Below are 27075 nucleotides of genomic sequence, written 5' to 3'. Positions count from 1 at the left end.
CTTGAAATTGGCAGGAGCAAGGTTATGAGGTTGTGTCAGACGTGGGTAGACGAGGCCTTGTGGACTGGGTCTCGATCCCACGCCCTGCTGTTGCTTGTAGTGGCTGTTACCCGCTGAGCTGACTTGTTGCTTGGCGAGGGGAGACGTCTGTCACGTCAATGCCTTTTGCTTCAACTCCGCTCGTGTCCTAGCCCTCGGTTCTTCAGCAGGGTGTGTGAATGAAGACAGCAGCAGCTGCCCACCCCCCCACCACCACTCCCCAGCCTCCTGTTTGTTCCGAGCGCCCTCGTGGGTGACCTTGCCTCCCGACAGATCTCTCGAGTGTTTGCTTTGCGTGTTTAGCCAGCGTCAGTCCCTGAGCGGGTGTTGCCGAAGGGCCTTTTGATTTCCCCGCCTGCTGGTCGAGCGGGGCGAGGAGAGCGCTGTCGGCAGCAGGTCAGTGTACCTCGGGCTGAGTATCTCTGCTGGAGAGTGGGTGACATTTATTACAACACCCCCCGCTTGTTTTTGAAGCCCGCCATCACTGGCTACAAAAAACTGCCTTTACGACCAGTTCTATTGTGGATCAGTGTGGTTGTCCTGAGCCCCCAGTGCTGATCGGGACTCTTATTACCCCTGTACTTTTTAGAACACTTAAGTTCATTGCCCTGTGGTTAAGACATTCAAATTGGCAATTCCAAATGACTTGCAAAATAAAACCCCAGTGGTTCCTTAGATACTGGAAACTCAGAGTAATACACAAAATGCTGGAGGAACTCAGGAGGTTGGGCTGCATCTGTGGAAAGGAATAGAGACTCTACCCTTTGTCAGGACTGGTGGTCGGTATTTCGGGCAGAGACTCTTCAAGACTGCAAAAAAAAACTTTTTTTGGGGTTAAAAAAAATTTGAAAACACAGTTGCACTTTGTAAACAGGAAGTTGAAACTTTATTTCCGTCCACAAGTCAGAGACACAGACACACTTCCCCAGCTTGTAGGCAAAGGGGATCCTTTCTCAACGAGTTGTGCAAGGCTGGATATGGCCGCTTTACAACGCCCACCCTCGTCCCATCAAATAGTTCAGATTTCTGCTGCCACTCACCCCCAAAGCTCAAGTTAATTGGCATTCAACTATACGCACGTACACCACCAAAAGCAACAAGGTGCACTGCACAGTGCATACAACTCACACGCAACGCAAGTTACTATTACCACAAATTAACAAATACTGAGCTGCTTTTGCCACACATCTCAAAAAATAAACAGTGTACAAACGCTCCTGGCATTTCAACTGTGAGTCCTGAGTGGTGGCCGGGAGTTCAGTAGTCTCAAGGTCTGGGGGAAAGAAGCTGTTCCCCATGCTAACAGTCCTTGTCCTCGTGCTACGGCGCCTCACGCCTGATGGTAGGGGGGTGTGGGTCAGCTTTGATTGACCCACAACCAGGCGGTTGTGTGACCAGTCAGAATACTCCCTGTAGAAATTTGTAGCGCCCTTGACATCCCAAATCTCCTCAAACTCCTGATGAAGTCTTGCCAATGGCGTGCCTTCATGATTGCTTCAATGCGCTGAATTTGAAATTGTTCGTAAAATAATCCAGCCCTGTGGGAACCTTGGCACACAGCAGGGTTCGTTCAGTAGGGTCCTGGTTATCTGAAGGGTGGAGACGTGCTAACCGCTTAGGATGTTTATCTTCCGAGATAATTAATCGCAGAGCTTCATGTGCAGGGCCCTTGGCATAGTCAGTGCCCCCCCAACCCTCCAGTGGCCTCATTGATCCCCCCCACCATCAGGCAGGAGGTACCGTAGCACGAGGACAAGGGCTGTTATGATGAGAAACAGCTTCTGCCCCCGGACCGTGAGACTACTGAACTCCTGGCCACCACCCAGGTCTCACCACGTGTGAAGTGTCGGTGGAGTTTGTGTATTGTTTACTTTTTGAGCTGAGTGGTAAATGCAGCTTATTATTTGTTAATTTGTGGTAATAGTACCTTGTGTTGCGTGTGAGTCATATGTTCTGTGCTGTGTACCTTCGTCGGGAGGAACCTTCGTGGCATTCGGCAACGTCCACAAAACTCCGAGCTATTACATTGTCAGTGTTTAGAATCAGAATCGGGTTTAATATCACTGGCAAATGTCGTGAAATTTGCTAACTTTGTGGCAGCGGTACGATGCAATACATTATAAATATGGAACAAAAAGAATTACAGTAAGTATATATGTGTATACTAAATAGTTAAATTTAAAAATCGTAGTGCAAAAACAAACAATGGAAAAAAAACTAGTGAGGCAGTGTTCACTGGTTCAATGTCCATTTAGGAATCGGATGGCAGAGGGGAAGAAGCTGTTTCGGAATCGCTGAGTGTGTGTGCCTGCAGGCTTCTGTACCTCCTTCCTGATGGTAACAATGAGAAGAGGGCATGCCCTGGATGATGGGAGTCCTTAATAATGAATGCCACCTTTCTGAGGCCCTGCTCCTTGAAGATGTCCTGGATAGTATGGAGACTTGTTCCCGTGATGGAGCTGACTGAGTTTACAACTCTGCAGATTACTAAAATTCTGTGCGGTAGCCCCCCACACACTCAATACCAGCTGGTGATGCAGCCAGTCCCAATGCACTGCACGGTACATCTGTAGAAGTTTTCGAGTGTTTTAGGTGACAGGCAAAATCCCCTCAAACTGCTAATGAAATATAGCCACTGTCTTGCCTACTTGATTGCTATTGATATGCTGGGGCCATGTTAGATCCTCGGAGAATTTGACACCCAAGAACCTGACATAGCTCACTTTGCTCAAGCTGGCTGATAATTTCTCTTTACTGCTCTTCCTCTTTATGCATTTTAAAAATGACAACTTGCCTTTATTTAGAACAACTCTTCAGTATTATTGAGACTAGATTGTAACTGTGCTGAACTTCCTCAATTCTGCTTTATTTTCAGAATCAGGTTTAACATCACTGGCGTAGGTCGTGAAATTTGTTAACTTTGTAGCAGCAGTTCATTGCAATACATAATAAAAATCTAAATTGCAATATCTGTGTATTTAAAAAAAAATTAAAGACAGAGTGCAAAAAGAAATTTCAAGCTCCTGAGTGTCAACACCTCTGGTGATCTATCCTGGGCCCAGCATATTGATGCAACTACAAAGGCGTGACTGTGGCTTTCTTTCATTACGAGTTGTAGGGGATTTGGTAGGTCTCCAGAGACACTTGGAAATTTCTACAGACGTATGGTGGAGAGCATTCTGACTGGCTGCGTCACCGTCTGGTGAGCTACTGCACAGGGTCAAAAAAAGCTGCAAGAGATTTGTAAATTTAGTCCGCTCCATCTTGGGCACTAGCCTCCATAGTATCCAGGACACCTTCAAGGAGCAATGCCTCAGAAAAAAAGGTGGCGTCCATCGTTAAGGACCCCCATCACTCAGGACATACCCTTTTCTCATCAGGGAGGAGGTGCAGAAGCCTGAAGACACACACTCAGCGATTCAGGAACAGGTTCTTCCCCTCTGCCATCCGATTTCTGAATGGACATTGAACGCTGCCTCACTACTTTCTCTTATTTTTAGTTTTGCACTATTTGTACTTACCTACTGCAGTTCAGTTTTTCTTTATTTTTATAGATTTCTCTGTACTGCTGCCACAGAGATGACGCGTTTCACAAGATAGGCCGGTGATATTAAATCTGATTCTGAAAATGAGAGGAAACAATACTTCATGGGTTCACTGTCTGTTCTGAAATCTGATGGCAGAGGTGAAAAAGCTGTTCCTGAAATGTTGATTGTCTTCAGTCTCTTCTCTGGTTGCAATGTGAAGAGGGCATGTCCTGGGTGGTGGGGTCCATAACGATGGATGCCTCCTTTCTGAGGTATCTCCTTTTGAAGTTGCCCTGGGTACTGGGGAGGCTAGTGCCCATGATGAAGCTGACTGAGTTCACAACTTTTTTTAATTGATTTTTTTAATAAGTTTCTACAATGTGACAAAAAAAACAGTTTAAAAAAAGGTTTATACAGTGCAAAACGAACATATCAAATGTACAGTTCATAACAGTTAAACAATATCACCCATAGTAGAATTGTATAAAATTAGATACCACCCCACCCTCCCACTACTCACTGCAAGCCAGCCTTACGCTATATAAAAAAAGTTAATCAGAACTTTTATCACCACAGAGCTGTATTTATAAAAAGAAAGTATATTGCCTACTATCTGAGCTATAATATGTTTACACATAAAAAAACCCCCATAAATCTTAACCGAAAGAAGCTGGAAGTAAGGGATTTAGATGCAAAAGAAAAAAGAGGGATGCACCCTTAATCTAAACGGGATTTATGAAAATATTCAAGGAAAGGTCCCCACACCTTTTGGAACTTTGTGTCCAAATTAAGAAGTGAATAATGAATCTTTTGAAGGTCTAAGCAGGACATAATGTCTCTGAGCATGAATGGGTGGGGCAGCATCTTGCCACCTAAGAAGGACTGCGCGTCTGGCCAAAAGAGAGGCGAAAGATGATGTACAACGTTTAGTCAGAGTCAGCTGTCTCCCAAAGTGTCAAAAAGAGCAATCGGGGGTTGGGTTCCAGGTAGCAATTAAGTATATGAGATAAAGTTAAAAAGACATCTCTCCAGAATTTCTCCAAGCTTGGACAAGCCCAGTACATATGAATAAGGGAAGTATCTCCCCCTTTATACTTGTCGCAACAGGGGTCTAATATCAGATCAGATCACATTCAGTTTATTGTCATTTAGAAACCACAAATGCAATGCAGTTAAAAAATGAGACAACGTTCCTCCAGAACCATCTTAGTGCGTTCCCTGGAAAGGAGCTCCAAATCCACCAGACAAAACAAGACCAAAAACTAAAGCTACAAGACCTGCACAAAACCACATAGTTACAACAGTGCAAACAATAGCATAATTGATGAGAAAAACAGACCATGGGCGCAGTAAAAATAGTCCAAAGATGTTAAAAGACTATAAGTTCGAAAGAAACCACCACACAGAATCCACAAGTCCTCAGGGTCCCGATTTGACTCGTCATCCCACACCGGCGGCAGAAGGGAATACCCAGCTGTGGACTTCCATGGCGCCGCCCGACTCAGCCTCGCAGGCGCAGCACACAGTGAAAGCGACCTGACCACAGCGGACTCCGAGTCCGTCGAACCTCAGAGCCTCCGACCATCCCCTCCGGCACAGCTTCTCCGAGCACCATCCCCTGCTGAGCGTATTAAGGTGCCAATGGCCATTGGCAACGTGACCCCAAGGACTGGGGGCCTGTTCTTCCCAGCAGAGACCTGGACCTCACAGCAGCAGCAGCACTGAAGAAGGTCTTCCTGGAGATTTCCAGATGTTCCTCCATGCTCCCACGTCCGTTTTCAATCGATTATGATTGCGCACGGCACCCTGCTTCACAAATAACAGATAATCAGCTCCGGAGTAGCTGCTGCAAGCTGCGTCGCGCCGCCATCTTGTATAGTTAATATCAAGATAGAAACACGACAATTTAGTTTTAGACAAATGAGCCCTGTGTGCAACCTTGAGCTGTAAAAGGCGGTGGCGAGCACATAGAGAAGTTGAATTAACTGACTTGAGAATTGAATCCCAAACCTTGTCGGACAGAGAAAAATTTAAATCGTGCTCCCAGGCAGTTTTAATTTTGTCAAAGGGGGCTCGTGAGTTCACAACTTTCTGCAGACTTTTGCTGATCTTGTGCAGTGGTCCCTCCATACTAGACGGTGATGCAACCAGTTAGAATGCTCTCCATGGTACGCGAATAAATTTTATTTCATATGATTTCTGATCTAAAGTAGTTTAATGCTGCCAAAGGCCCATTCCTCATTCTTCAAAATGTTCCCAAGTATGCAAGTAGGATTGAAAGTGGGACATTTACCATTTAGAATCATTGCTTGTCTTCTACCTTGAACTTGCTGTTCCCCTTATTTCCAATGTTTCAGTTTATGTTGATCTGTTTGAATGCAATAAATCTCTTGAGCCTCTAGGACATACTATTAACAATTTATCACTTTTGGAATGAAGCGTCTCTTTATTTCAGTCTTGGATGCTATCTGACTGAAACCTAGTTCTGAATTTCTTGAGCTCAGATTCTGCAGATACTGGAAATCAGGGCAGCTGGATGAACTCAGCACATCAGTCAGCATCTATGGAGGGGAGTAAACGGTTGACGTTTTGGGCTGAGGTCCTTCATCCGAACTGGAAAGGAAGGGGGGAGGTCCTGGTACGAAGTGTCGACCATTCTTTCATTTTCATAGACGCTGCCTGACCCGCTGATGAGTTCCTCCAGCATTTTGTGTGTGGTCTGGACTGGGCCGGTTCTGCTCGCCACTCCACGGCGTCCACTCAGCTCCATGTGGAGCTGTGGCTGTGGCTTGCTGCGGTGATGCCTGGCTTCTCATTTTTCATAAAACTTCAGTTCTGAAGCCATTTCCTTGTTTTCATTGTCTGCATGATTTTTTTCTCTCTGTATATTGGGTGTTGGGACTTTTGTTTTAATGATTCTTTTGAGGTTTCTTTCTTTTGTGGCTGCCTGTAAGGAGACAAATCTTAAGCTGTCAGTGTATACATTGATAATAAATATACTATGAACTTCCGGCCCTTCGAGTCACACTGCCCAGCATCTGCTGACATTTGCGTAAATGTCTTCCCCATCTCCTCTGTTCAGCTATCGAAGAAACCTGTTCCAATACATTTCATTAAAGGGGGTAGAGGCTTGGCTTGCTGTGTTTCTCATTGCACAGGCAAAACACACACAAAATGCCGGAGGAACTCAGCAGGTCAGGCAGAATCTATGGGGAGGAATAGAGTCAGCCATTCGGGCCGGGACCCCTGATGAAGCTGCCTGTCCTGTCTGTACATTAGTCAGGATGATTGGGGGGGCTTTTACTATAGTGACAGATTGGGGGAAAAATTGGGGTAGTTTTACATAGAATGGTAGCTGAGGGAGTAGCTGGACAGAAATTAAATTTGAAAGGTAATTAAGTAGACAGCCTTTCATTGATGCTATTGCATTTCTTGTATTTGCCGTGATTACCTGCAAGATGACAAATCTGATAAATTTATGATGAACTTTGAATGTAATGCAACAGGCTTGAGGGTCTGAGTGTTCTGTTTCAGATTATTACTTGCTTTTCTTTAAGTTGAAGCAGTGAGGGATTTCTTTGGTATCAACGGCTCGTACCTGTGTTTAGCTACTGGGTTATGATGGCGGTAATGATAGAAAAATGTGCGCAAGCTGAACCGTCTGTGAGTCAGAAATAACCGAAAGCAGATTCAGAGTAAATTTATTATCAAAGTACATGTATGTCACCATTTACAACCCTGAGATTAATTTTCCTGTGCATTCGCAGTAAATACAAGAAGCACAGTAGAATCGATGAAAAGACCACACCCAACAGGACGGACAAACAACCAGTGTGCAAAAGACAACAAACTGTGCAAATATGTAAAGGAATCATAATAAGCATTAGACAGCAAAGGAGGATGAAGATTCCTAGAAAGTGAGTCCATAGATTGTGGGAACAATTCAGTGGTGGGGCGAGCTTTTTCAGGAGTTTGATTTTATGAGGTAATAACCTGGTGGTGTGGGCCCGTAGGCTCCTGTACCACCTTCCTGATGGCAGCAGCGAGGTGAGAGCATGGCCCGGATAGTTTTTGGTCCTTGACGGATGCTGCTTTCCCACGTAGATGCGATCAACGGTCCTTACCCGCGATGGACTGGACTGGGTCGCGCTGCGAGGGTGGGCCAGCCTCACGGACTCGGTGAGCGAGCCTGCTCAGCGCTCCCTGATCTGCTCGGCTCAGCGTAGGCCACGATGGTTGCAGCTCAGGGATGGTGGGCGCAGTGAGGAGAAGAGGCACGCGGGCGGACGTGGCCTGTCACCACCTAGCAGGAGATGCGTGCACTCCCATCTATCCCTGCCAGGTTGCCAAGCGTAAATCTGTATCCAGTGACATCCTTCTGATTCAGTGCTCCGCCATTCAATTTTGATGTCCTGGCAATCTTTCCATGTGGACATTGCAGTGTGAGAGGAATAAACTATTTGACAACTGGAGCGAATGGCTTATTAGGGAGGATGAGTCAGAACTGGAGTCCAGAATGATGGATGACTTGCTATTGGGGCCATTATAAGACCATAAGCTATAGGAGCAGAATTAGGCTATTCTGCCCATCAAGTCTGCTCCATGACTGATTTATGACCCCTCAACTCCATTCTCCTGCCTTCTCCCCATAATCTTTGTTACTGCCTGTAAGCTGGCGTTTAGGGTAGCAATGAAGGTCCTCCATCTCTGTCTGTCCTTGGCCATCTGGTCTTGATCTTGGCGGTGTTCAGGGTTCCTCCATCCTATCAGGAACTTCCCCTCAGTTTTCACCGCTGTCTGTCATGCAAGTCCCAGCTGGAGACTGGGGAATGCCGTCACATTCAGAGGTAGAAGGATTCTTCATTGCTGTTTTTTTTTGACCAATCAGGGTTGTACCTGGAGGGACTGGTGCTTGGTCTGGCCTGGACTCTGACCTGTTAGGCATGGGTGATCCCACCAAGAGTCAAAGCACAAGGCCCTGACTCCAACCAACTTAGCTCTCCGGGCCATTAAGGCACGCAAATCTCCCAACAAGATTGTGGTTGAGCCCAATTACTTGGCCTGCACAGCCATCTGAGGCAATGACTTGCACAGATCTGCGTCCCTCTGAAATTCCTCTCATCTCTGTTCTGAATGGCTGTTCCCTCATAGACTCATCCTCTCCGCATCCACTCTTATCTAGGTCAGGGATTCCCAATCTCTCTTACGCCATTAAGCAGGGGGTCCGTGGATCCCAGGTTAGGAACTCCTGATCTAGACCTTTCGATATTCAATAGGTTCAGTGAGATCTGCCCTCATTCTTCTAAACTCTAGTGAGTACAAGCCCAGAGCCAGGAACGTCTGAGATAGATAGACAACCTCCACTGAGAAGAGTGAGTCAGAGATGGATGTCATCTGCTAGTTGACCTTAATCCTTGAAACTCACTGCTTGTTTGCTGAAGATGTCTGATCATGTTACCCACAAGCATATTTGTCATACTTCTGAGGGTCTATATCGATAACTTTTTTAACTGTCTTCAGCTGCCAGGATCCTGGGCTCTTGAATTACTTCTAAACCATTCTGGCCCTTTTCTCCTTTCAAATATCGTTAGACTTTTTCTTCCCCCACCTCCCCCTTCCCCACTGCCCCCAACAGGCTGCGAAGGATGTGGTAAAAAAAACTTTTCATTGATCTGCCCGGATAACGAGTAGTTTTAATTTAGTTCAAAGTAAATTTTATTATCAACGTACATATATGTTAGCATATACAACCCTGCAATTCATTTTCGTGTGGGTATACTCAATAAGTCTTGCAGGTATTCACAAAAACACAATAGAATCAATGAGAAGTCCGCACCCAACAGGATGTACGTGTGTTGTCATGTACCACTGTGAGATTACCTTCCCTGCAGGCATTTGCAGAGAATACAAAACCATCCTAGAATCAATGAAAGACCACACCCAACAGGACAGACAATGTGCAAAAGACAACAAACTGCAAATACAGAAGAGAAAAATAAGCAATAAGTACTGAGAACATGAGATGAAGAGTCCTTGAAGGTGAGGCCACTGTTCCAGGTTGTGGAACCGATGGGGTGAGTGAAGTCATCCCCTCTGGTTCAGGAGCCTGATGGTCGAGGGGTCGACCATGGTGGTGTGGGTCCTGAGGCTCTTGTGCCACCTTCCTGATGGCAGCAGTGAAAAGAGAGCATGTCCTGGGTGGCAGGGGTTCCTGATGGGGCATGCTGCTTTCCTGCGACAAGGTTTTGTAGATGTGCTCAGTTCTGGGGAGGGCTTTGCCCATGATGAACTGGGTCATACCCAATACTTTTTGTAAGCTTTTCTGTTCAAGGGCATTGGTGTTTCCATACCAAGCTCTGATGCAACCAGTAGTAGCTGAGTGATTAATATTGTTGGCTGATAAATTTAAGGTGATTGGAGGAAAGTAAGGGGGATTCAAAATTTTTTTTTATACACAGCATGGTGGGTCCATGGAACATCCTGACGGGTGGTGGCAGAGGCAGATACATTAGGGCGATTTAAGAGACTCTTAAATGGGCACTTGGATGAAAGGAAAACACTGTAGGAGACGGGACACCAGACCGAGATCAACAGCATTTCTCACTGATCTCGCCAAAGAAGATTGAAATCATCGAGGCGCGTGCAGAATGTGACCAGGTGTTCAGTGCCATCTATCAGCCTCTCGCTCGCTGCTGCGGAGGAAGTTCCCTGCGTTCAAATAGTCTCTGTCTGTCTCTCTCTCTATGCGGCCCTGGGTCTGCAGAAAACCAGGTTGAACTGGAACTAAGCTAAACGTGCCTGGACTCTTTCGATTTGTTTTTATATTTATTTGCTGTTTGCCCAATTTTTTTTTTGCGCGTTGGAACTGGTTTGAAGCTTTACTTGAATGGGTTCCATGGTGTTTTGTTGTAATCTCGGGGCTGCATGAGAACTTTGATAGTACATGTACTTTGAATCTTTGAAATATACTTTGAGGGAAAGGTTAGATTGATCTTGGATTAGGTTAAAATGCCAGCTCAACATTATGGGCCTAGGGGCCTTAACTGTGCTGCAATGTTCTCTGTTCTACTAACCCTTCTTCAGTTCTCCGATTTTATTTGCCTGCCAAATGGTTTCTGATTTAAGGTACGTGGAGTCTTGGGACATGTTGAAAGGTGCTACAATGCAAGGTGCTTAGTGTTAACATCGGAGTCATCATTATCTGCCTTGTCAACATCAGAGTAACGTAGTCATTACTGCAGCGTGTCGATATCATCAACCTTTCATGTTTGGGCTTACGATGTAATAGCTGTGTTATTGAAACCTTGTGTCATTGTAGTTCTCAAGTCCAACTTCTGAAATGCAAAACCTCGATAAATTACAATTACTGCATCTGCCATCGGCTCCTTAAGGTTACCGTAGCTGATGGCTTTGGGGGCGGGCAGGAGAAGCTCCCGTTACCTGTTAAATGCTCCCAATGGTGTGCACCTGTAATAGCCTCTGGCAACCAAGTCTAGCTCCTGGCCTCCACGTGGCTTGGCTACAAAGTTTGGCGGAATTGTTTCTACTGACAGAAGAAGGGGCAAAGGTGGGTTACTGGCATCTTAAAACCAGTTGCTTCAGGCACATGGGGCTCATCCTCTCATTTATGAAAAGGAAAACTCTCATCTCAAAACCTCTGCTGCCTTGCGGCCATAACCACTCATGGGGAAGGCTTCGGAGGTAAACCTCGAGGGAAAATCTGCGGGTTGGAGTCTTATGTTGAGTTCAGTGTAGGCTGGAATCTCCTGCAACGCTGCCGGTGTCAAACTGTATTGGTCTCTGCTTCTGCTTTGGATTTTGCCAAACTCTGATGCCAATGTCCGGGCTGTGTCTGAACAGCAAAAGGACATCAATGTGAAAGAATGGCAAAGACACAGGAGATGACTAGCTACCAGGAATAGCAGTAAGTAACGGAGTTGGAAAAATGGGAAGCATTTTACTCAAAAAAAAAAGGTACCCTGAATACCCGGCACAGGCAACTGCTTCCAATGTTTTAAACTCGTTGAGAAGCATGCCTGAACATTGGGGTTCCACTAAACACACACGAAATGCAGGAGGAACTCGGCAGGCCAGTTAGCATCTATGGCAAAGAGTACCGTTGACATTTCAGGCCAAAACCCTTCGGCGGGACTGTAGAGAAAAAGCCGAGGAGCTGGGTTTGTGTGTGTAGCTTGGATTTCCAGCATCAGTGCAATTGGAACTGCACCGTCCCAGATCGCAAGACCCTGCAGCAGGTAGTGAAGTCAGCTGAGAAGATCATCAGGGTCTCTCTTTCCGCTGTTACAGACATTTACACCACACGCTGCACCCGCAAAGCTAACAGTATTGTTAAGGACCCCACGCACCCCTCACACAAACTCTTCTCCTTCCTGCTATCTGGCAAAAGGTACCGAAGCATTCGGGCTCTCACGACCAGACTGTGCAACAGTTTCTTCCCCCAAGCTACCAGACTCCTCAATACCCAGAGCCTGGACTGACATCTACATCATTTATTATTATATTGTAATTTGTCCTGTACTGTGCCTATTGTCTTTTTAATTATTGTACTGCCCTGCACTGTTTTGTGCACTTTATGTAGTCCTGTGCAGGTCTGTAATCTAGTGCAGTTTTTAATGTTGTTTTACGTAGTCTAGTGTAGTTTTGTGTTTAATGTAGCACCAGGGTCCTGGAGGAAAGTTGTTTAGTTTTTACTGTGTACTATATGGTTGAAATGACAATAAACTTGATCTGCAGATTTTCTCTTGTTTGAGGATCCACCAACCCAGGATTCTGATGTTATTAGGTGGTTTAAGTAGGGAAGAATGGCTGAGAGGATCATAGAGGTCTCTCTACCATCCATCGGGGACATTTATCAGGAGCACTGTGTTCACAGGGCCCTTAGTATTATCGAGGATCCCACCCATCCATCCAGCATCCTCTTTGACTTTCTACCATCAGGCAGGAGACTCCGATGCACAAAGACAAGAACGGTCAGGGTGGGAAACAGTTTCTTCCCCCAGGCCGTTAGGCTTCTGAACTCCCTGCTGCATCGCATTCGAAGTGTCACTGGTTAATCTGGTCTGTACTTTACAATATTTAATTTATGCACTTTAGTTTGTAATTTATTCATGATTCATCTGTAAGTTTTATCCTTGCCTTCATAAGTGATGGTATGTGTAGTAACACTTTACCCTGGTTCAGAGAAATGCCTCATTTCACTGTATCAAGTTTAAATGACAATAAGCTTTGTCTGCTGGGAGAGTCAGCAGCCCAAGGAAGCAGGATTGAGATGTGGAAGAACCGGAGGTGAATAAATTTGAACTGAAGACCCTGCAGGAGGGGATGATGGTAACACAGGTTGACCATCACAAATCTGGAATGATTGGGACCTCTGTAGTGCCAGATTAGTGATTTTTCAAAGGTTCATTTATTATCAAAGCACATACAACTCTGAAATTGGTCTTCTTCAGATAGCTATGAAATAAAGGAGAACATGAAAGTTGTTCAGAGGGAAACATTAAGCTCACCTGCCCCTCCATCCAGTACAAAAAGAACAGTAGGCTGTTCATCAACCCCCAAAACCCCTCCCTTCACACAAAATGGAACAAGAACACTGACCCCAAAACAACCCTCCCCACACAAAAATTACTAACAGAACATCAATCCCCAATCACTCTCCCCTCACACAACAATTAAAAAAAAAACACACAATATAAAAACTATAGGTCAGAAAAATTTCGTAGTCCATAAACACGATAGTCCAAACCATGAATGCAGAACCACAATACTATCCTCTGAAATCACTGACATTCATAGAAAGTGAGGGACACCATATGAGCAGAGGCCTACCCCCCATTTTTGTGGGTTATCTTGAATGTGTCGACTGAGGCATTGGTGTACACTGACGCCATTTTGCCAAATCACAGGTGGTTAGGTTAAGATTACAAATGCCTATAACTCCCTTGATAATCATCTCACCCTTGAATCATAAAGAGAAAATACACAACAAATGAAAAGCAATTCTTTCAACCAAGACCCGTCCTGGTCTGCCAGAGTTGTCTCCACCCAGTAGCCGCCTCATAAACAAGGAGCGAGATTTAGCCTTGGAGGGGCGTAATATGCCATTGTCCAGGGGTTGAATTAATGACGTACACCTCGGTGGTAGGTAGATACTGTAAATGTTAACTTTTAACAAGAGCAAATGAGAAAATCTGCAGATGCTGGAAATCGAAGTAATACACACACAAAATGCCATAGGAGCTCAGCAGGCCAGGCAGCACGTATGGAAAAGAGTAAACAGTCGACATTTCGGGCTGAGACCCTTCATTGAGACTGGAAGAAAGAACTTAGAAGTCAGAGTGAGAGGGTGGGGGGGAGGGAGGAAGCAATACAAGGTGGCCAGCGGAGAGGGGAGGCAAAGAGCTGGGAAGTTGATTGGTGAAAGAGATAAAGGGCTGGAGAAGGGGGAATTTGATACGAGAGGACAGAAGACCATGGAAGAAGGGAAGGGGAGGGAGCTCCAGAGGGAGGTGATGGGCAGGTAAGGGGATGAGGTGAGAGAGGGAAATGGGGATTGGTGACAAGAGGGGGGCAATTACTGGAAGTTGGAGAAATCGATGTTCATGCCATCAGGTTGGAGGCTACCCAGATGGAAAAATGGAATATGAGTTGCTGTTCCTCCAACCTGAGAGTGGCCTCCTCGTGGCATTAGGGGAGGCCAGAGCCTGACATGTTTAACAAGCGTTCTGCTTTTGGGATGCACAGGGCAGTTATCTAAAATCAGCATTCGTCAAGTCAAGTCACTTTTATTGTCATTTCGACCGTAACTGCTGGTACGGTACACAATAAAAATGAGACTTTTTTTAGGACCATGGTGTTATATGACACAGTACAAAAACTAGACGGAACTACGTAAAAAAAACTACACTAGACTACAGACCTACCCAGGACTGCATAAAGTGCACAAAAACAGTGCAGGCATTACAATAAATAATAAACAGGACAATAGGACAGTAAGGTGTCAGTCCAGGCTCTGGGTATTGAGGAGTCTGATAGATTGGGGGAAGAAACTGTTACATAGTCTGGTCGTGAGAACCCGAATGCTTTGGTGCCTCTTCCCAGATGGCAGGAGAGAGAAGAGATTGTATGAGGGGTGTGTGGGGTCTTCATAATGCTGCTGGCTTTGTGGATGCAGTGTGTAGTGTAAATGTCCGTGATGGCGGGGAGAGAGACCCCGATGATCTTCTCAGCTGACCTCACTATCCGCTGCAGGGTCTTGTGATCCGAGATGGTGCAATTTCCGAACCAGGCAGTGATGCAGCTGCTCAGGATGCTCTCAATACAACCCCTGTAGAATGTGATGAGGATGGGGGGGGGGGGGTGGGAGATGGACTTTCCTCAGCCTTCGCAGAAAGTAGAGACGCTGCTGGGCTTTCTTTGCTATGGAGCTGGTGTTGAGGGACCAGGTGAACACTAAGAAGTTTGGTGCTCTTAGGAATTTTGTACAGACGAAGAGTCACAGTGGCTTTTGGAACAAAGTAATGTTTAAACTGACATCAATGTGATGTCAGTTGTAATCCATCCTTTTTTGTTGGTCATGGCAAATTACCGGGGGCTGCTTCATACCTATGAAAGCTCCAGGACGTAAACTTTTGCCGATAACTAACAATTTACACCTGTGTGTTTCTGCTGCATTAGTGGCCCAACACAGTGACACGATCTTTTGATGCTTTCTAAACCCGTTGATTACCCTGCATCCTGTGTCGTAAGTGTTCGCCAATATAAGGTGGTTTCATCCACGTTGCAGACCTGCTTGGGACTTAAATTTTCATCAGAAACCAACTTATTAGACTAATTAATTAACTGATTAGAAAGGCTGGCTCTGTTATAGTAGTCAAACTGGACACACTGGAGGTTGTGGTAGAACTAAGGATCCTATGGAAAATCCTGGCAATTGTGGACAATGTTTCTCACCCTCTGCGTGCCACCTTGGCTGAACAGAGGAGCACTTTTAGTAATAGGTTAAGACAATTGCTCTGCTCCAAAGAGCTCTATATGAGGTCATCCCTTCCCTCGGCCATTAGGCTCTATAATGAGTCAACCTATAGCAGGGGAAGTGATGACCCCCTCCTGTTAGATTGTTATTAACCTCTGTTTACCAGAGTTCTGTTTAGCTGTTTTATTTTTAAGGTAACTTATTTTAAAAGATTGTTTCTTCTCTTCTAATGTGTGTATATTTGTGCACTTGTAATGCTAGTGTGACTCTAACTTCCTTTGAAATTGATAGACTATCTATCTATCTATCTATCTATCTATCTTAGTGATCTCATCAACAAGCTCAGGAGCTGCTCCCTTGTTTGCAGACTGTGTTTCACCCCAGAATGCATGAGATGGTATGCCGTGTCACTGAAATCATACTCATAATCCAGTCCTAACTCATCATGAAGTAATTTCACTTGTTCCTGCACCATCTCTCCTGACAGTTCTCCACCTTCGCCGATGCGGAGTGTCAACCGCTTTGAGAACTTTATCTCATTGTGGGCATCTTCCGTTTTTCATTGTGCGCGCGCCTGTGTTTTTGTTTGACTTGCTGTCAGCAATGAGCAGGAGCAACTTTTCGTTTCTTTCTATCCTGAACTGTAGAAGAGCCTTTGTTATACAAGTCGCAAATGCTTTTCACAGGCACGCCACTGTCGTGTTGTTTCAGAACTTCCACCTTATCTCGTGTAGATAACGTATGGTGTTTGCGATTTACACCACAAGAAGCACTTCCTTTATTCAATGAAGATTTGACTGGAGCAAGATAAGCACAGTTATAAAAATAAATACAGAATAACAGAAGAACAGCTTTTAAAAAACGGTGCAAACAGCTGATATTGTTAATGGCGCCACCAAAACAGCTTGGCACGTCGACGCGGGAAGTTTGAAGTTAGGCTGGCGAAAATTATGTCCGACCCGGCAGTGGAACCGGATTACCGATTGCCGGATTCGAGGATTGCCGGTCGACCTGAAATTTGGGTGCCTACTGGGGGGAGGGTCGCCAGAGTGGGACTGAACTAACCCAGATGGCTTAAGCCGTCTGGCTGATCTTTATGGATGGGACCAAGTCTGAGGCTGTTGAGGTAGTGGGATTTGCTGTGATTGAACTTCTTCAAATGGAAGTATTTACTGGCCTCGTGTTTCCTGCTCGGATTGCTCTCCTTGCATTCCTCCCCATTGGAAAATGTTTTATTAGTGACAGATTCTGTCCAGAACAGCACACAAAATGCAACAGCCTTAGCAACATTGGCCAACGGGTTCAACTCAGACTCATGTTGGGGCTAAGAGTCTGATTTATTTTTCTGTTGGAAGTTATCCATTTTGAAGACTGAGGGAGCCAGCTTGGAGTTAAACGCTTAACTGCTGTGGTTCACTTGAACAGATGGAGTAGTCACGATAGGTTTTCCCTCTCCCAGACTTAGTAATGGAGGCATCTGCATTTAATGACTCCATGCTAAATATGCCCTGAGCTAAAAAACTTTCCTCTGAGAATGCTCACCCGAGTTCACCTTTCAGAGTCTCCCTTCTGGAAAAATAACATCTGATGATATCTCTCGGTACAATTGGAAAATTATGGAGTTTCTGATGAGAACATATAGCGATAGGCTTCATAAGTTGTTCAGACCGCACTTGGAGTATTGGGAGCAGTTTTGGGCCCCTTATCTAAGAAAAGATGTGCTGGCATTGGAGAGGGTCCAGAGGAGGTTTAGGAGGTTTATGAAAATTATTCTGCAAATGAAAGGGTTAATGTTCAAGGAGCTCTTGGCAGCTCTGGGCCAGCCGAAAGCCTCTATCAGGGTCGTCAGTGGACGTTGCATCCTAGCCGTTTAGACGTGCAAGCCAGGGCGGTACGATATGGAGAGCAAGCTGTTGCCCATGTAGCAAAATCCCCCTCTCCACGCATCTGATGAACCCAAAGGAACGGCGGAGACCAATTCAGTTTGACACCAACAGCGTTGCAGGAGTTGAAGGTCAACATTGAACTCAACGTAGGACTGCTTTAGGGACTCCAGCTCTGGATTTTCCCTCTGGGTTTACTCTCGAAGCCTTCCCCGTGAGTGGGTACAGTCGCTGGGCAGCGGAGGTTTGAGATCAGAGTTTTCCTTCTCCCAGATGAGCTGCCAACCGCAGCTGATGAGCCCCATCCCCCCAAAGTTTTAAGGCTAGTAACCTGCCTTTGCCCCTTCTCCTGTCAGTAGAAACTCTTCAACTGGGCTTAGTAGCTAAGCCACACATGAAGGCTAGGAGCCGGACTTGGTTGTCAGAGGCTATTTAAGGCGCATATCATTGGGAGCATTTAATAGTTAGTGGGAGCTTAAACCCATTACCACCCTTGACTGTAACAACCTTAAAGAACCTGTACTGGCCCTGTACTTGAGTTTAGAAGAATGAGAAGGGGGAAGTCTCATTAAAACTATCAAATATTGAAAGGCCTGGATAGAATGAATGTGTAAGGATGTTTCCTGTAGTGGGAGAGTTTAAGATCAGAGGACATGTTCTCAGGATAGAGGGATATCCTTTAGAACAGAGATGAGGAGGAATTTCTTTAGCCAGAGGGTGATGAATCTGTGGAATTCGTTGCCACAGGCCTCTAGAGGCCAGCTCATTGGGTATATTCAAAGCAAGGTTGATAGGCTCTTGATTAGTAAGGGTGTTGAAGGTAATGGGGAGAAGGAAAAAGAATGGGGTTGAGAGAGGTATAATAAATCAACCATGATGGCATGGCAGAGCAGACTCAATGGGCCGAATGGCCTGTTTCTGCCCCTATGTCTTACAGTCTTATAAAACGCTGGCGGAACTCGGCAGCCCAGCCACCATCTGGGGAGAGGAATAGAGAGCCAGCATTTTGAGCGGAGATCCTTCATTATCAGGACTTTATTACTGAGACGGGTTCTGCCATTCCCCCTGGCTGTGTGCGCACACTGAGTGTTGGGCTTCTGACTGAAAACCTCACACAGTTCCAGCATAAGTGATTGGGTTTTGAGTGTAACCCTAAACCAGGAGCCGGTAATTGGGCCAGTCGGGTGGGAGATTTTGGCGCTGCATTAGTAGTGGACGAGTATGTGTTCGTGAACGCTTCTAGCCTAATAAAACCTTTGTGGTGCATTTGCTCCATATAGGTGCAGGAACTTGTGGGATGTTTATGGTGCCTTAAGCCCATTGCCCCTACAGGGGCAAAGGCCCCCCACAGTGTCCAGAGTCCTCTATCCTGGGTCTCCAGGTGTCGCCCATCTTCTTGGTGTATCCTTCCTCTCTCTGAATTGAGGTCTTTGGAGCTTCTGTTGGTGTTTCTGAAGCTCTGTGTTTTTATGGGATGGGGCTGCTAAACCCATGCCCACTCCCCCCTCCTTTTGCAGCCGGGTGTGGGGCCGCCCAGGGCGGAGTTTTACAGCGACTTAAGGAATGGCTTCATCAGTGTCGCCATGGTTCTCTGACCCTGGCGAGGAGTTTGGGGTTTGGGGCTGCAGTTGGATGCAAACTTGGGCCAGTTTATCATGGTGCCTAATCAACAAGGGAGACAATGGAGTTTTGAAGGATATTGAAAAGAAGTGGAGCTCCGGACAAGTGTTCGCTACTTGCTGTGAAAACTTCGGCCCATAAATAGGGTTATTTTGTCTCATTGTCTCATATTTATAATGCAGTAAATGTCCAGGCACCATCCTCTTCAACCCAGACCCAGTTTAGCTTATTTCTGTATAAGACCTAGAAGCAGAATTAGGCCATTCAGCCTGCCGAATCTGCTGCACCATTCCAACATGGCTGATTGATTATCCCTCTCAACACCATTGTCCTGCCTTCTCCCCATAATCTTGATGTCCTTGCTAATCATGAACCTCTGCTTTAAATACACCTTCTACAATCGTATGTGGCAATGAGTTGTAGTTCTTGTGCTCCAATTTGACCTTTGAACCTTTCACACCTAAGCTGCCAAGGCCAAACACGCAACGTGTCTCCCCCCCACCACCCCCCACCCCAGTGATGCTCCTTCAAATCAACACTGTTCAGAATATTTGATCAGCTGGGCAAATATCAGTGATTTTTATAGTGATTCTGTGGAGAATTTAGAAATTTGGTTGGTTTGAAGCTGTGCAGATGCAAGTGTTTCGTATGGCCTGTTTTCCAGGCCTGCAGTACAGTCTGCATTTTGAGCTGCACCTTCTGTGCCGTGCTTTATATAGCAAGGTTTTGCAATTTTTTGATGCGTTAAATTCAGGAACTGCAAAGGATGTGGTGACTTGTTAGAAAATGAAAACACATTGCGTTTCCTCTTTTTGCCATGTAGAGAATTAAGAACATAGAGAGCTGGGCTGTCTGGTTTGTCTGTTTTAGGGTGTGATTTTTAATTAATATTACAGCCAGCAGACGAAGATTTGAGCTTGCTTACTCTGCCAATTGAGCACGGCATTTTCAAACCCAGGATTTTGCGGGTGCTGGAAATCATTTTGCAACTTTATTTGGAGATCCGCGCAGAATAGGCCCTTCTGCCCCTTCAGGACACACCGCCCAACAACCCCCAATGTAACCCTAGCCTAATCATGAGACAATTTACAATTAACCTGCCAGCCAGCACCTCTGTGCTGGGAGGAAACCGGAGCACCCAGGGAAAACCCACGCATTCCTCAGGCTCCATACTGATGACGTCAGCATGGAACCCCTCTCTCTCAGCGCCCCGAGCTGTAATAGTGTCGCACTAACCGCTAATCTTCAGCAGCACTCCCAAAATGCTGGAGGAACTAAGCAAGTAGGGTAACATTTATGGAGGGAAACAAATATTCAGTTTCAGGCCGATACTCTTTGTCAGAACCAATGAGAGCCTTGGCCCGAAATGTCAGCTGTTTATTCCCCACCGTAGATGCTGCCCGACTTCCTTCAGCATTTCGTGTGTGTGTGTGTTGCTATGGATTTTCAGTTGTGATCACCAGCAACTATCTGACTGCCTCTGGAGCCAACTGGGTCTCCCCATTCCTCTACCTCCTCCAGAGTGTCAGTTTGTTCAGTCCTCCTCCAGTCATAGCCCTTGGGTTTCATATCGTCTGCTGTGGCTTTGGGGATGTGGAGATGGTTACGAGGGTGGCTGCTTTGTCTTCCAAAGCAGGACTAATCCTGCTCTAGTTTCTCCAACACCAGATTGTGTTTTTTGCGCTCTCTATCCTGGGGTTCTGTGACCATCTCTGCGGGTTGTCATTTTGAGCGATGAAGAGGTCCTGAGACCCCAGGAGCAATGCCACCTGGAGTTTAGCCAACTGCGCTTGATAGGGTCACCCATGGCGGTAAGGCTCCTGACATGGCAAGCCAACCGAGACCTCAACGGCGGAGATGGCGACGTATCACAGCGGCATTGAAGGCGGAGGAAAGCTAAGCACTGAAAAGACCCCCAGTCGTCTTGCACTCTGCCTCTGGACCTTGACCCCAGTCCGCATTCTCCCCGCGTCAAGCAAAATCACGCACGGGCATTAGGAAATAATAGGCAAGCACTGGGGAGAACGTGCTCATCTCGAGTGGTCACCCTGAATGTTGTGTGGATATCCTTTGGTTTATCCTTAGCTTCCTGCGTTTGTGCCCAGTTCGCGGCATAATTGAGTTTTCTTGGGTCCTCAAAGCCCTACTCTCATCTCCGAGGCTAAGGGTTGAATCCCACTCCAGATACCCACAGTCGCACTCCATTGTGAGCTGAAGGAGTGCTTTTTACTGCGTGAATTGCCCTCTTCAGATGCCACAGCAAACACACCCCTGCCCTCGATGGCATCAGATGTTCCCAATCACTTTCCGGTTAGAACGGCGCGCTAGTGTATAGTCCCTATTACGAGGGGTGATTGATAAGTTCGTGGCCCAAGGTAGAAGGAGTCAATTTTAGAAAACCTAGCACATTTATTTTTCCTACATTTACACACTTAGTCCGGCGGTCGTGAAGCATACAGATCCCTTCTTTGTAGAAGTTGGCGTCTTGGACCTCCAGAAGTGGTCCACAGCAGGGGTGATTGATAAATTCATGGCCTACGGTAGAAGGAGATGAGTTATTAACTTCAAACTTTCTCAAAGAGTTGAGCTGCATGTGCATAACGAGAGCTATATAACTCTCCAAGATCCGTATGCTCCACGACCGCTGGACTGTGTGTAAATGTAGGAGGGGACTATGTTGAAAAATAAATGTGCTAGGTTTTCTAGAATTGGCTCCTCCTCCTCAGGCCACGAACTTATCAATCACCCCTCGTATTAACATCTCAAACACAAAACTAACTGCTAAAGGTCTTTACTGTGTACAGTTTGGTGCTGCCTTTAACTTGGTAGCTCACGTATCCTGAAGTCCCAGCTTCGAATCTGACCGGCTCCTTGCACGTTTTCCACCTGTGCTGGGTTGAGCGTGGAGCTAGCAGCTTGGCCTCTTTATAAAATAAAACAGACAAATGCTAAAGAAACAGCAAAGTTACCACCCGCTGTGCCACAAGATGCAGAGAGGAACTGGATTCGAGTATCCTAAATACATCTGACAATGCTACCGGAGTGTTGTGTTGGCAATGAAGGCACTATTACAGCTCGGGGTTCAGCTCTGTAAAGTGTGTCTGTATGACTTCTCCGTGGAATGTGTGGATTTCCTCCGGGTGCCCTGCTTTTCTCCCACAGTCCAAAAACCTGCCAGGTAGGTTAACTGTTCGTTGTAAGTTGTCCCGTGATTAGACTGGGGTTAAGTCGGTGGGCTGGAAGGGCTGTGTCGCTAAAGAAATAAAGACCTTTTTGGATCTGCTGGGTTGGTAAAGGGCACAGTATAAATGGAAGTTTCAATGTAAAGCGATTAGAATTGAGCTGGAAGCTGTGGTTGAATTCTGTGTAATAGGAGTGTGTCACACTGAAAGAGTGAGTCATTGTTCAGCAGAAAGCCACTTCCATTTTTAGCATTTTAACGCATTGTGTATCACGATCGGATCCCGGCTTTGTCAGTCCCAGATTTGTTTATGGCTGTTTGCATCTCTGAGCAGGCAAAATGGAGCAATGAACTGGGCTTTACTTGATTAATCCACACTCTTGCATTTGGCAAGGTGCTTGTGCGTACTCTCAACAGCTTCATCAGCATATTTGTGCTAGTAGCATCTGATTTATTCAGTGCACCTCGAGTGGCATAGATAATGAGACTCATCTCCTCAGCTCTCTCCCATGCTAGATATTTTATTTGGAGATGCGGCTTGGAATCTGGACCTTCAAGTTGCACTGCCCAGCAACCCCCAACAACTGGGGCAATTTACAATGACAAAATAACCCACCTATTAAGCCTCTGGACTATGGAGAGGAGGTACACACTCCTTACACAGAGCTCCTTTGGCCCACGACACTGTGCTAGCTCTTCAGCCTGTTCTAAGGTCAATCTAACCCTTCCCTCCTACGCAACTCTCCATTTTTCTATCATCCATGTGTCTATTTAAGAATTTCTTCACTGTCCACTGCCATTTCCTCTGGCAGGGCGTTCCATGCACATCACTCCCTGTGTAAAGAACTGGACCTCTGACACATGCTCCCCACAAACTTACCACCAATTGCCTTTAAGATTACGTCCTTTGTATTAACCATTTCCACCCTGGGGGCAAGACTCTGGCTGTTTACTCTATCGAGTCACGCTGTGCGCCCCTCGCCGCCCTCTACTCCTCTATTGAGTGCCCTCTCTTCCTCCTCTACTCCAGAAGATGGAAATCGGAAACAAAAGAAAGTTTGCAGACGCTGGAAATCCGAGCAGCACACACAAAATGCTGGAGGAACTCGACAGGCCAGGCAGCATCCATGGAAAAGAGTGAACGGTCAACATTTTGGGCTGAGACCCTTCGGCAGGACTGTCTCGTTTAACCTGTCCTCGTAAAACATTTTCTCTAAGTTGATGCTTCAGGAATTTAAAAATGAATACAGGCAGTCCCCGGGTTGCGTACGAGTTCCGTTCCTGAGTCCATCTTTAAGTCGGATTTGTACGCAAGTCGGAACAAGTACATCTGGTACTATTTAGCGTCAGTTAGTCAAACATTTGTCTTAGTATATAGTATATATTTTACCTTTCTATGTATTTAAAACACTTAAACATATGTATTCCCATAATTAAACCACTGCATTGCTTAGTAATAATTATAGCTTTCATCGGAGCAGGGCCTTTTACGTGCTCCATTCTCATTTTATCCGTTACCCTTTAAATTTGTTCCGATCGTTGACCGACAGCAACCTAACGATTTTCCAATGACCGATTACGTTTCACCTCTTTCCAAACGCATTATTATTTCCACTTTATTTTCAATCACGATCGCTTCCTGTCAATGGAACAGAAACACTGTGGGTGGTGGGTCCCGAGCTGTGCCGGCTCCCGAAGTCCGCTGGGTCCTAAGGACCACTGCTCTGAAACAGGCTAAATGGGACAACTGGGGGCTGTGCTGAGTTTGGATATTTAATCCTCCACAATATTCCGCGTGGGAATTTAAACTGGAGGTGGCAATGGTTTTTTTTTACGAGGTCGCGTTGCGAGCTTGACATCAACCCGGCACGGATGGTACGGGAGTCACTGGATCGACATCAACCTGGCATGGGAGCAGTCTCTCTCTGGATCGAACTCGGGAACCTCCGTTCTCCAGATCTCACTGTGCCACCAGCCGACCGGAACGGGGGGCGGGGGTGGGGTGGGGTTCAGGGTGAATCTTACTAAGAAAAATTTAAACCAAATACAAAGTTAAACACTCAACAGTGTCAACAGCAATGACTTAAAATGGCGGACGGCGTTCTCCTTCCTCGGTTCGTAAGTACGAGTTGTCCGTAAATCAGACATTCGTAACTCGGCTACTACCTGTAGTAAATCAGAATGTCTTTATACTCTGAATCTTCAGTTTTAACTTGAACTTCCTGTCTCTATTTCTCTGCACCCTTTCCGTTCCCTGATCAGTAAGGCAAACCAGGGACACAAGGCACCTCTCTTAGAATGGGTAAATATCCCAGAAGGAGATACCTCTGCATTGGTCTCCATCCCTGGAGTTTCCTCTGTGCTAGAGGAACTCAGCAGGCCAGGGGACATCTTAGGAGATGAACAGATAGTTGGCGTGACTTGAAGGGTCTCAAGTATTGAAGAGTCAACGTAACAAAGGGGGTGAACCTCTCGGCGCAGCAAGACCCGATGAAGGGTCTCAGCCTGAAACGTCAACCGTTTGTTCCCCTCCATGGAGGCTAACGGACCTGAGTTTCTCCCACAAGTACGACTGGCTGTCTCTTCAACGGAACCCGCGGCTTTGTTTGAGAGTGCTTACAGGTGGGCAAGGGTTGACATTTCACAAAGTTTCTGTTTAAACCTGTTGCTGAAACCCCTGGTGCTGTAGATAATGTCTCGAGCACATTACCCAATACCTCCAGCTCAGTCAGTCCACAAGCTCCCGTCCTTTCACACTCCCCGCGTCAGCCAGTTTTGATGGTAATTTTAGAGTGGCCGTCTGTTGCCCCGTCACAGGGTGTGCTGGAAGGGCTTCAGAATAGTCTCGACCAACGCTGCCTGTGTATCCAGAATTGAAACCCTCCCACATTGCTCCACTCGCACTCTGTGGTCCAATTATTGCCCAAGTTCAGTGTTTGTTGACACCATTTCGCAGTGTGTTGTAATTCAGCCTTACCTAAAACTCTCTAAGCTACGTAGTGACCTTTTCATGCAATGAATACTAGCCATTGCCTGTAAATGACCTGGGGTGCTAGGTCCAGGTAGCCCTGGGTCAGGTCTCCAATGACTGGATACAATCCTGACCTCTGGTGCTGTCCGCGTGGTGTTTGTGCTTTCTCCCACATCCCAGAGCCACGTGGAATGTCTGTGGTGTGCAGGTGGGCGGTGGGCCGGACAGTGGAAATAAAATCAGGATTCGTGCCTGCAGGCGCTGTAAATCCAAAGCGACACGCACAACACCCTGGAGGAACTCAGCAGGCCAGGAAAAGAGTAAGCGGTCGATGTTCTGGGCTGAGACCCTTCATCAGGACAGGAAAAGAAGTCAGAGGAAGAAGTACAAGGTAGCAGGTGAAACTGCGAGAGAGGGAAGGATGAACATCGATTTCCCGAACTTCCAGTAATTGCCCATTCTCACTTCCCCCCTCACCTCCTCTTCTTACCTACCCATCGCCTCCCTCTGGTGCTCCTCCCCCTTCCCTTCCATGGTCTTCTCTCCTCTCCTATCAGATTCCCCCTTCTCCAGTCCCGTATCTCTTTCACCAATCAACTTCCCAGCTCTTTACTTCACCCTCCCCTCCTCCCGGTTTCACCTCTTGCCTACCACCTTGTACCACTTCCTCTCCTTCTCCACTCCCCTCCACCTTCTTGCCCTACAAGAGAACGTGTTTGTGGTGGTGAATGTTGGCAGCACGGGTTGAGGCGTTTGATGTTGCATTCTTTGCCGAGCTTGGCAGTCAGTTTGCAGACATTTCATTGCCAGTCGAGGTGACATCCTCATTGTGCAGTTGGTGTTTCTCTCTGGGAGTGCTCGTGTTTATATCGGCCGTCATTCGCTTGCCTCGATCCTGATTGGCTACCCTATCAGTTGACCATTGAATTCTATTGGCTTGCTCAGGCGCCATCTACGAACCCCGATGAGCTCAAGAAACACGAGCGCTCCCGGAGAGAAACATTTTTATGCCATGGATCCCTACCATTAACCTAGGTGTCTGTGGACACTGGGTTGCAAATCCCTCCTTTAGGACGAACGAGGGAGGATCTGGATGGATTTCAATAGCACCTTGCTTAACCTCTGCCCCAGAGCCTTTCCTGGCCAATGAAGTACTTTTGAAATGCCATCCCTTCTGCAACATGGGAAACGACAGACAATCTGCACGCAGCAAAACGCGCAGGATGGCAATAACTGGTTTGCTGTGCTGGCGGTGGATAAATAAGTATTGACCTGACTATTGAGAAGAAATGCCGTGCAGTCTTTTGTGTCTGACAGAGCAAATGAGGTTTGTCTCATGTCTTGCCTGCAAGCTGGCTTGTTTTTTAAAAAAATACAGGTTTCTCCCGCTATCCGAAGGTAGAGCGTTCCTATGAAACCGTTTGTAAGCTGAAATGTCGTAAAGCGAAGAAGCAATTACCGTTAATTTATATGGGAAAAATTTTTGAGCGTTCCCAGACCCAAAAAAAATACCCTACCAAATCAAACCAAATAACACATAAAAGCCTAAAATAACACTAACATATAGTAAAAGAAGGAATGATATGATAAATATACACCCTATATAAAGTAGAAATATTGTATGTACGGTGTAGCTTCACTTATCAAAATCGGGAAGACAGCGAGCCAAAATCAATGTGGAGAAAAAAAAATTGGCATGTACACGCGTGCGCACGCAACTGCCGCACAAGGCTTCACGGTCATTGTAGTCTTTCTCGGGGGTAACACACGTATAAAACAGGCGCCTTTTTCTCGTGAAAGTGAAAATCCTCTTTGGTTAGCGAAATCAGGTACTAATGTAGGTCTCTCGTAACAGCGAG

General features: G+C 46.2%; 1 protein-coding gene across 4 annotated transcripts in view; it reads left to right on the top strand.

The window, feature by feature from the left end:
• LOC140716503 (RAC-beta serine/threonine-protein kinase) overlaps positions 1 to 27075 on the top strand; it is a 153191-nt gene that overhangs the window by 69740 nt on the left and 56376 nt on the right. The window lies entirely within an intron of this gene.

The sequence above is a fragment of the Hemitrygon akajei genome, chromosome 25, assembly GCF_048418815.1.
Source record: "Hemitrygon akajei chromosome 25, sHemAka1.3, whole genome shotgun sequence".
Taxonomy (NCBI): domain Eukaryota; kingdom Metazoa; phylum Chordata; class Chondrichthyes; order Myliobatiformes; family Dasyatidae; genus Hemitrygon; species Hemitrygon akajei.
Note: the sequence above shows the minus strand (reverse complement) of the source record. Positions and strands in the feature narration are given on the sequence as shown.